Source organism: Theobroma cacao, chromosome 6 (genome assembly GCF_000208745.1).
Source record: "Theobroma cacao cultivar B97-61/B2 chromosome 6, Criollo_cocoa_genome_V2, whole genome shotgun sequence".
NCBI classification, from domain to species: domain Eukaryota; kingdom Viridiplantae; phylum Streptophyta; class Magnoliopsida; order Malvales; family Malvaceae; genus Theobroma; species Theobroma cacao.
This window is the reverse complement of record NC_030855.1, coordinates 22,604,511-22,615,677: the sequence shown is the minus strand read 5'-3', so window position 1 is coordinate 22,615,677 and position 11,167 is coordinate 22,604,511. Positions and strand designations below refer to the sequence as shown.

Here is an 11,167-nt window from a genome sequence, read left to right as displayed (position 1 = left end):
AGGAAGATAATACATATATTATTCCTCAATATAAACTTTCACCTCCACCTTTCTGTAGTAGTAGTAGGAGGTTTTTTCCTACTCTACCAAAAGCCAGAGACTGGTCAGTAACTATAAAGCAAATTTATTAATCCAAAATATTACAAGGTCAAGAGTCAGCTCCAACAATCGATAACTTTATCACTGGCCACTACCTTTTTACCACTTGCCTCATCATGATCTTGCACTCAAAGTAGAACTGTATTCTTTTTCAGACAAGAGAGATACCAAGCAAAGCTGGTAATCTCTGATAGAACATGAGAAGAGTTGCTAAGTGTCTTTCAACAATGAAACGTTTTGGGTACATGGTTCTTACAGTCTTGATGCTCATTTGCATGGAAACAAACAAAGTTAAAGCTCAAGTGGAGCCACTTTTTCCTCCAGATAATGAAGGTAAAATAATTCAGCTTAGCAATCTCTTTCTTTGCTTCAGTTTTGTGATATCTTGGTTATGATTAACTAATGGTTTAAAATTAAGCTTTGGATCTCTTGCTTGAAAGAAAATAAACCAAGTACTTACTTTACTAGCTGATATGGAAAGTTTTCACTTTATATTTTGAGTTTCACACCCTTCCCATTTACTCTTATACCATTCGCTTTTCTTTTTATTGATTCTTAATCTATTCATCATTGTTTTCGTCATTAAGTATTACATTGCATGTTTGACATTCTGGGTGTATGTCCCTAAGAACACTCAAGAGAGTATTTTCATTCTTTTCTGGGGCTGTGCAGTACAAGCTCTTCATGAGATAGCCGCAGAACTTGGAAAGAAGGATTGGAATTTCAATGAGAACCCTTGCAACAATAAGTCAAGCTGGTTTACACCACCGCCGCCACCAAATATACCACCGGCCATTAACAACAGTACTGTCACCTGCAATTGTTCCTTCCCTAGTGGTGAATGTCATATTGATGGAATGTATGTCTTTTCTGTAGATAAGAAAATGCTTATTCTGATTTTCTTTATAATGGTCCTCTTTTTTTTTTTTTTTGATTTTAGTTCAATAGCTTTGATTTCTGAACCAGTGATTTGCTTACATTCCCCCAACTTGATTTTAGCAATACGAAAGCCATAGGTATGCCTCATTCAAGATAAATGGGCTTTGTGACTATGGCTTTGAATGCAAATTTATTCGAATTAATCGTCTCAGTCATTAATATAAATATGAATGATAAAAAGTTTGATACTGTTTTTTTTTTTTTTGATATGGAGAACTGTGCTCTCATTTTTATCATTGAATACTTCTTCTAGCTACTAAATTTTCTCTCCTTATCATTTTCTGTGAAAGCAGAACATATATTTGGAAATTTTGAATTGGACATGCATCTAAAAAGCTTTGTATTTTTTGGAGCAGCTATCTCACAGGGCAGGATCTTGATGGTGTTCTTCCACGCTCACTTGTTAAGCTACCACATATTAAAACAATTTAAGAAAAGGTTACAAATTTTGATAAATTTTAGTTACTCTTTAAAACCAGAAAATAAGATCATAAGCTCCTATCCATGTAAAAAACTCTTCTCTGTTGCTTTTAGACTACTCTATCTGAACTATCTTAAGGGTACAATACCGCATGAATGGGCTGCTCTGAAGTTGGAGATTTTGTAAGCTACTAGTGCACTTCATCTTGATCCTGTTTACAAGCTTTCCTTCAGTCATATGATAGAAATTAATTTATTTCAGGGTTATTTCTATGAACCGCTTATCAGGGCCAATTCCAGGCTATTTGGGACAAATTACCACCCTAAAATATTTGTAAGTCTCTCTTGCTTATGATTTCTTTCGTGTTACCTCTTTCTTTTTTGTTTAAAATCATGATAGTGTTTCTCATTAGTCTTATATTTTCAGGTCCCTCGAGAACAACCTGTTTTCTGGAACTATTCCTCCTGAGCTCGGGAAATTGGTTAACCTGGAAAACCTGTTAGGCTTTTTTTTCCTCATGACATTCATGCAAGATTAATCTGTCTATCTCTGTCAAAATAATTAGCAAAATCAACCAATACTTGACTCAGTTGAAGTTGGCCTGATTCTTCCTCTTTGGTGAATGCAGTATCCTTAACGCTAACTTTCTCACAGGAGAGTTTCCCTTGGCCCTTGCTAAGCTGTCCAATCTAAAAGAACTGTGCGTGTTCCCAGCACTATCCAAAATTATACTGTTAACAGTTCTAGATTTGCTAAGTATTCCTGCTTTTATATGAGGTTTGTCCAGTAGGATTAGCAGTAACAACTTCACTGGAAAAATACCCAACATTTTTCAAAGCTGGAAGCAACTTGAGAAATTGTAAGTCTTTCTGGCCCTACTACTTCACTAGAGTCCCTCATTGAAAATATTGGTGATGAAATCTTCATCAATTTGAATTCTTTTACTGACAGAGAGATTCAAGCTAGTGGTTTTGAAGGGCCAATTCCTTCGAGCTTATCTGTCTTGCATAATTTAACTGAACTGTGAGTTTGTTTTCATTATCTTTTGATTTTGTAGCCCTTAATCTCTATAACATCATCTTGTTCTGTTCCAATTTAGATAGTAAAATTACTGCTCTGGAAGCCTTTTCTCTTTTAAAGTTCTTTATGATGCAATATTTTTCAGAAGAATCAGTGACTTACCTGGAGAGGGTTCAAAGTTTCCGAACTTACAAAATATGAAAAATATGTACAGATTGTAAGTCATTCCCATGGCTTGAAAAATTCTTCAAGGTCATACTAATCCCCATTTTGCAATGATTGTGCTCAAATGATGTGGGCTATATTTATTGCAGGATGTTGCGTAGCTGCAATATATCTGGACCGATCCCGGATTATATATGGGAATTTTCGCAAATGCAAATTTTGTAATTCTGCTACTCTTGTTTCATCTAAATTTTCATTATTTATGTTTCAGTATTTGGAACATCATTTTTCATTCTTCACATGTGGATTTTAATAAATTTATCCTGCTCCAAGCTTCAATGGTAGGTGGTTAGGTACACTTTGCATTATTTTGTTTAAAAATATTAGTTCAGTGAAATTTTTGTAAAAGAAGCTTTGCATGACTGTTGATTAATTCCAGGGCTACGCCTGATTTTGGAGAGAAATTTGTGTGGAAAAGTTTTACAACAATTATTTTCTTTTTCAGTTTTGTTGGTAATTATCAGTTATAAAGTTTAATAATTTATCATTGTCTCATTACTTTAAAAAGTAACCTCACACAATATGTTCCTCTAAACTTATTTGGTTTTCAAAATACTAATGTAGTTTAGTGTATTGTTTATAATCTAATGGGGTTAGTAACAGAACATATTGTATAGAGGTCAAAAAAGAGATTTCTCCTCAAAATGTGTAGTTTTCTCAAGTCATGATATAAATTCATATATGTTTGTGTATATGAGCATGATGGTGATGTCTCAGTTCTTCTGCTGAGACACAAATGTCTGTTTATGTTTCATGAAGTTTTTGGTACAAATCCATGTTGAGACTAAAGTAGCAATGTACAGTGAGGTGTTTCATTTCTGTCCCATGCTCTTTTAAGTGTTGGCAGCTTGGTTACTCAATTTAGTCAAATTCCAGTTAGAAAAAAAATGGCCTATCTTTTTAAATGTAGTATTAAGGGCATGTTAAGGTTAAATCCCTTGAATCTGAAGGTGGAGATATAGATAAATATAGTGCCGGATTTCTCTTTTTGGACGCATTTGCATCAATTGCCATATCATTAACTACTCTGTAATATTTGTAGCAACAATTTCATCAGGTTAATGGATTGTTTAGATTATTCATTTTCTTGAAAGTTGAATATTTAGATTATACATGAATCTGCTATAATCAGAAAACTCCAACATCAGTTATGCTTGAATTCTTTTCATGCATCAGTTCTTCATAAATGCACTCATCTAATATATTTCATGGATTCACATTTCAATCAAACCATCATTTTGAAATTTTTATTTGTGTAGTTATTGAAATACCTGACTTGTCTATTTCTCTTCCAGAGATCTCAGCTTCAATAAATTGGAAGGTAACATTTTAGATTCTGGAAACCCAAAAACTCAATACATGTAAGTGCGGTGAATTTTGGAGGTGTATTCATCTTAAATCGAGAATAACATCTTTGAACCCATCAGAAGAACACTTGCGGATATTGCTCTTAAAATTGATACTCAATCATAAGTTTTTTTTTTTTTTCTTTGGTCAGTTAATTATAGGTCTATTCATGTGAAAAAATCAGTAGTTAATCAAAACGTTAAATGTAAACTTTAAATCTTTGATTCTTATGGCAACAGAGTCATTTGTTTATTTTATCTGACTGGTGCACTTGATGGAATATCATGAATAATATCACAATGTAACTAGCACGATGATACTACCACATCTTCCAAATCAGAAAGGGAAGAAAAATTATGCATGCCTAATTATCCTTATAAAGTTTTAAATTTGTTTAAATATATTTACTTCACTTTAAGTTTCAGTTATAACCTTTCAATGTATAAGTTCCAGTAGAAGTGCTTAAATGTGGTTTCATTATGTTGCTTACTGAATAGGTATCTGACAAGCAACTCACTTACTGGGCGAATTCCAGAATGGTTGAATGCCAGAGATAGCCGCTAGTATGCCTACCATCCTAATTTGTCTGCAATTTAGACATGATCATAACTGTTTATTTTCTTCATTTCATTAATGACTCTCGAACGAATATATATAGTATCAATTATGCATGCTAACCAACATATGATTGCAATATATTCTTAAAATTACTTTTACTTTATCTCCATTGCTTAAGCATGCAGCAAAAGGCAATCTTCTCATATCACCCATATTTGATGAAACCTGGATTTAATTTAACGTTTCCATTGTTATGCCGAGAGAATTAACAGCTTTTCTGGAATCTTTTGCTCTCACTTTTGCTTTCTAAATTTCAATCTATGCTGCATAATATCTCCTAATCTTATATGATAGATTTATTTTGTGGAAAGCAGGCTGAGGTAGGACTTATTCCGAGATGCTGCTTTTGTTATAACCAGTATCTAGTTCTGTAAGAAGTGTAACATGGATGATTTAAAACGGGGACATGTATTTTGGGAAGGTGTTTTTGGTCAAAAGAACTTTTAAAGGAAGGGAATTTATTGCCTTATTTGGTCCAAATCGATAGATAGACTTTGTAACAAAAGTAATCCTCTAGCTTGTGGTGAAGGCTGTATTTGATCTTCGATTATTTACATATTCTTAAGGATTTTTTTTTTTTCGAGATTCTAGAGGATGGACTTCCAAACTAGCTATTTCTCTTCACGCAATGAAAAGATGACTGACATTGTCCATTTTGTAGCTGCTTCCTGGAAAGATGTCCTTTTAACTTATATTGGTTATCACGTTGTTATTTAATCAAAATATAATGTACCTTAACGTTTCAAGTTTATTTAGTTATAATCCATTTTACTTCTTTGCAGCCAGATAGATCTTTCTTATAATAATTTCTCTGAAAGCTCTGACCCAGTTTCTTGCCGAGAAAATCTGTAAGAAACAAGTCCCTCTCAACTTGGCTTTTATGCTGTGTATTACTTTTCCACCTTTGTAAATGTTTAGAAATTTTAAAGTGATTGGTTTATTGTTTATTAGAAACTTGTTCAAAAGCTTTTCAGGCAGCAAAAACTCGTAAGTTAATACCTTGTTGAATGCACAAAAAAAAACTACTACTTTTGTGTTATTTTTATTCTTTCCCTTTGGAATCACTGTTTGACAAGACTGACACTTCTTTGTCATACTATGATCTAGAGGACTTGATAACTGCCTGAAATACTTTCCTTGTTCAAAAGGTAATTTTTTTTTGTATCAAAATGCAATTATAGGCTCTGAAAATGTTGTCTAGAGTATGGTTTTATCCTAACCAAGATGAGATGTGGCACTAATTTTTGTTCCAGTCGTTTTTCTTTTTTTTTTCCTGCTATAGTTTGATCAATCTAATCACTATTACTTTTCATTCTTCATAGATTGGTATTCAGTACATATAAATTGTGGTGGAAGAGAAACAACTATTAATGACATCAACTACGAAGCAGATGAAGACTTCGGAGGTGCAGCAAAATATTTTCCACTCAAAGAGACTTGGGAAACTAGTAGCACTGGGCTTTTCTGGGATAGCTCTGTTACTTCAAGGGACTATATAGCACTAAATGTTTCCATTCTCAGAACAAACAACTCCGAATTATATACAAGAGCACGCCTCTCTCCTCTTTCTCTCACGTATTATTTTCGTTGCTTAGCAAATGGAAATTATACAGTTACACTTCACTTTGCAGAGATAGTTTTCAGAGACAATAGATCCTTTCAAAGTCTTGGAAAAAGGATATTTGATGTTTATGTCCAGGTAGATGATCATTTTACATATGTAGTGTGTAATTTGCATGGTACAGAAGCTGTTTTGATTTAATAAGCTTGATGCAGGAGAAACTCGAACTGAAGGATTTCAATATTAAAAATGAGGCAAAGGGTGTTGATAAAGCAGTTATTAGGACATTTAAAACGGTTGTCAGGAACAAAACTTTAACGATACGCTTTCACTGGGCTGGAAAGGGGACAACTGCTATTCCAAGAAGAGGAACATATGGTCCTCTGATATCAGCTATCTCAGTGGACTCTGGTAAGATATATAATCTAAATAGCCCTACACAACTTATTCAAAGCTTGCAGTGGATTGACATGTAAATGATGTGAAGCAATAATGAAGTTGCCCTTAACTATTCTTTGCATGACTTAGGATATTGGAATCTGAAGCTAACAGAACTTTACAGTAAACTGATGCATCAACATAAGACTCACTTTATGTGCTTTAATTTCCAAAAAAAAGAAAAGAAAGGAGTTTATGTGCTTTAATCATCCCATATTGTTTCAAGTGCTTAAATTGTTGGATCAGTCTAATATTCTATTGGCATGTGCATATGCAGCATTCCTTTAGGAGATGAAGTTTGAGAATAACTTTTTATACCTTTTTATCCTTTTTTCTGTTAGATTTTAAGCCTCGAGTTCCTAATCATGGGAATACGAAGTTGAAGTTTGTAGTGGGAGCTGTTGTTTCTGTCCCATGCCTGATTTTCATAATTCTAGGCATTCTATGGTGGAAAGGCTATTTTCGGCGTAAGACATCAAGGGAACAAGGTAAGATAATAAACTTCAATATGCAGTTTCGTCCTTTCAAATATTTTCTCTGGGATGATCTATTTTCCCAAGTGTGTGCTTTGCATGCTTATTGACTATATAATTCAACTGGTTCCCCTAATCCTTTTCCTAGTCCTGAGGGGGTTCGATCTGCAGTCTGGCTTTTTTACCTTCAGACAGATGAAAGCTGCTACTAACAACTTTGATGCTGCAAATAAAATCGGAGAAGGTGGTTTTGGATCTGTCTACAAGGTAGTTCCACTCCATGGTTGCTCTTTACCATTTTTCTTTCTTTGTTATATACATATGATATGTAGGAGTAGGTCTTATGTGATGAAAGATATAATGGAATTCCTATGCTATACTTTTGCTGTAGGGTCTACTACTGGACGGTACCATAATTGCAATTAAACAACTTTCTTCAAAATCAAGGCAAGGAGATCGTGAATTTCTGAATGAACTAGGCATGATTTCTGGATTACAACACCCGAATCTTGTCAGGTTGTATGGATGTTGCATTGAGGGATCTCAGCTGTTGTTGGTCTATGAATACATGGAAAATAATAGCCTTGCACGTGCTTTATTTGGTAAGTGTAATATCCTAATCTTTAATATTCCCCATTTTTTTATGGTTCAATGATTGGACTGCAAAAAGCAAGTGTTCCTCTCCATCTTTAATTGCTTCTGCCATCCCCACAAGAAAAATATGATGTTGATCTCATGAAAATTGAAGGAAGAAAAGATCTAAACCCTATATATTGACAACTATATGATAAATTTAATTGGTTAGCCATGTGTCAATCTACAGGTCCTAAAGAAAGCCAACTGAAATTGGACTGGCCTGCTAGGCAGAGAATTTGTCTTGGGATTGCAAAAGGTCTGGCTTTCCTGCACGAGGAGTCAAGTTTAAAAATTGTTCATAGAGACATCAAAACTACCAACGTGCTACTTGATAAGGATCTCAATGCTAAAATCTCTGACTTTGGTTTGGCAAAGTTTGACGAGGAGGAAAACACCCATATTAGCACCAGAGTTGCTGGAACTATGTGAGCTACTTCTTACCCCTCTTTTTTTCTTTCGAACAATCTGCCGATCATCATTTTGTTTCTTTCAGTTCAGCATATTTCAATTGAATCTAAAAAACTCAACTTTTGTTTCTTTTCTGTTTCCTTTTTCTAATTCAATTCAGGTTTGAAAAACACTTAGTCAAGTTGCTATCCCAAAAGCAATACGTGGAATTTTTTAAACTAAGGTTTCTGCAATTGAGAGTACCATCAGTATTAAAAGCACTAAAAACGAGTCCAAACTCCAAAACCTCCAATCTTTGGTTGAAATGGGATAAGTTAGGCGTCTAAGTTAGCATACCACATAGTTAAGACTTGATATTTTCACAATACTTAACAAGACTAATTTGATTATGTTCTTAATTTTCCCAAGAGCAAGGAAGTCCTGAATCATAAATTCATCAATTGCATAACTGCATATGCAGAGGTGAACCAATTGATATGCTTGAGAATGTTGTGCTTATAGCTCCTGTTTTGCAGAGGATACATGGCACCAGAATATGCATTATGGGGCTATCTGACATACAAAGCGGATGTTTATAGTTTTGGTATTGTTGCGTTAGAAATTGTTGCTGGAAAGAACAATACAAAATATAGACCAGAGGAGGATTTTGTATGCCTTCAGGATTGGGTAAGATAGAGTTCATGTTTTAGGCTTTAAATGCTGTATCTTGGATTCTATTCTTGCGATTGGGATTTGATAGAGATATCCATGCATTCTCTTAAGTGATATGTGCTTTTGGTTTTCCTTTTAGCTGATAAATGCTCTGTGCATTAAACTTCTACAAATTCATTAATGCTTTCACTTGAAATTTACTTATATTAAGCATCTTAGCTCTTGTAATGGCATTTATTTTCCTTCGTAATTTGACCCCCATCTATTTCAGGCTCTTGTTTTACAACAAAAGGGAAATTTAATGGAGTTGGTGGATCCAAGGTTGGGGTCGGAGTTCAACGAGGAAGAGGCAATTAGAATGATAAAAGTAGCTTTATTGTGCACTAATTCATCACCTGCACTTAGACCAATCATGTCTGAGGTGCTAAACATGCTTGAAGGTCGAGCCCTTGTTCCTGAATTAATCATGGACCCAAGTATCTTCGGTGATGAGTCGAGATTTGGAGCCCTGAGGGACCAACTCAACCGAATGCAGTCTGGGAAGGGGAGTGAAACTAACACGTTTAGACATTCATCAGATTCAACAGAAGGGCTGGGGTCTTCCTCAACGTTTGTTCAGCATCCATCAAATCAATCTTGATTCTTTGTAGTGTAAATGACTGGCTTAAAAAAATCATAGAAATCAGGAATGTGGGTTTTTGTTGCATACTTTCATGATTAAGAGAAAGGGTTTATTCGGAAATGCTCAATAAAAATTGGGCATGCATCTAAAAGCCCACATACCCTTTAATTGCTCAATTAAAGGGTTTATCGTTTAGCTGAATTGACTTGTCTGACTTGTTTAATATGTTAAATAAAAAGGTAAAAAAAAAAAGAGTTATCCCTGACTCCGTGCTATTTTATCTTTTACGGGACATGATATGTCCCTGATGCACCTAACCTAAGCCCAAACTGCACGGGAGAGGCAGTGATTTCTGCAAGACATAGTGAGACTTATTTTCCTGTTCTTCTTTCTCTTTGATAATAATTGATGAAAACTTTAATATCAGACAGCTGTATGACTTTACTGCGAAAGCGCGTATTGTACTTGAAATCACAATTTGTTTGCATCTGTTATTTTCCACCAGGCCGACGACTGGTGAACCTTTCTTTGCTTTTAATCGAACTAGACTATGGCCCAAGGGTTGCAGACGGGCTTCTTTTTATTTTTTCTTTATGGTTTTTACGTGGTTAAAAGAGAGTTCATTTGGGATTTTCTTTGACTTATGTAATAAAGGACAATAGGATAATGCCGCTGCCCTACTTTAGAAAGATTGATTGTATATTATTCTTGCACCTCCATCTTTCCTTTTTCGACTTTCCATTTTCCAACTTTCTTTTTCCTTGAAAGCGACCTCCACCGCTCATGACCCGTATATCACTTCAAAAGATTTTTCATGACGTAGTCCTTGGTCCCGACATAAAAATAGCTCAATTACAAAAATTATGCGTAGCCCTTCCTTTTTTCAGCTTAACAAAATTTAGAAAATAAGGATTATAAACAGTTAAAGTAGTCGTCGTGGGTTTAAATTCTATATGAATTTAAACTAACACGTGAGTATGTCGGGAAGAAGTGTCGACCTCACGAGGAGTTGATTATAATAGTATTAAAATTGAATCAAACTATCTTTATTTGAGTTAACTAAAGAATGAAAAATAATTAAAAATATGTAAAGGTAAAATAAACTGAAAGTAATATTTAAAAAATCTAGAATTATAGTTTCATTAAACATTTCACTTGGATTGTAATTTTTCTAATTATTTAATTCGATTGAAGTTTATGCTAGTCTAGAATTTTAATAGATGTACAATCATATGTTTAGATATTTGTGTAATTGCTTAGTTTAATTAGGTTTTTATATGTCTATAAAATTCAATTAAACTAAGTTTTTTAAGCACAATTTCTATTGAGATTATATGTGATATCTAAGTATATGTCTATCTTAATTGCTAATTAAGGTACTTAATTTCTAAACACATATTATCTAAATCCAAGTCTGATCTAAAATAATTTTATCAAGTCTCATTTACATACCATAACCATTTAAGTAGTGATTTGCAATCAATAATCAATAAATTCATATTTCAATAAACATCAACATATACATTTAAAATAAGTAAAATAACAATAAATAATTTAAGTTATACTTAGAAACCAACCAAAATCTTAACTAAAAGCTAATTAGTTCATAATATCCATAGAAAACATCATCCACAAAAAAAAAATCATAAACAAAACAAAAAAATTGAGAGAAGAACAAATCTAGAGAGAGAAACAAATTTCTGCAGCTT

The 11,167-nt window shown here is 33.8% G+C and overlaps 1 pseudogene; it reads left to right on the top strand.

Moving 5' to 3' along the window:
* On the top strand, nucleotides 277–9,653 carry LOC18596613 (annotated as a pseudogene).